A 670-nucleotide genomic window follows, 5' to 3' on the forward strand; every position below is an offset into this window, starting at 1 on the left:
GAATGTTATCTTTTTCATGATAGTCAGAAATTAATTTCTATGACTCGCCCTCTTTTTTTCCTCTGTTAATTTCTAATTTAAAGGAAGAAACTCTTCAGACTTTAATCTCAGTTTTACATAAGCACTTTTTCATTTCTGCCTTTTTTCATTTTTCTATCTAGGTCTACCTTTTGTAAGGGATATTCAAACCTGAAACATGGCAACAAGATAAATATTTTTATGATGGCAGAACCATAGTACTGTTATTAGTTGGAAGGGCATGGAAGTAGGGCTGTACAAAAAATGCAGCAAGTTACCCAGGACTTTATTTAGCTGAGCCCTGACAGTGTCCAAGGTGGGAGGTTTTATGCCCAGCTGGGGAGGGAGGTTTAGTGATGCACCGTGGAATCTACATGGCTGAACCTCCACAGCTGCAATCCCTGGCCCTCTTTCCTGCAGCCTCCCTCCAGGCAGCTGTAAGGTAGTGCCCAGCAACTGCATCAGTTATCTTCCCCTTCAGAAACATGATTTGCCCTAATTCAAGACAGAAGAAAATTTTGACATGAATCATGCTTATGAGTTTTTGCCATCCTTCGAAAACAGCTGTCTCGGAGGGGAAAGGAGGTGAGAGGGGAAGGACGTTGGAGAGTTAAGTGGTCCAAGCTAGAGCGAGACGAGTAACACCAGCTCG

The sequence above is a fragment of the Manacus vitellinus genome, unplaced genomic scaffold (genome assembly GCF_001715985.3).
Source record: "Manacus vitellinus isolate BGI_N305 unplaced genomic scaffold, ASM171598v3 scaffold_1_pilon, whole genome shotgun sequence".
NCBI classification, from domain to species: Eukaryota; Metazoa; Chordata; class Aves; order Passeriformes; family Pipridae; genus Manacus; species Manacus vitellinus.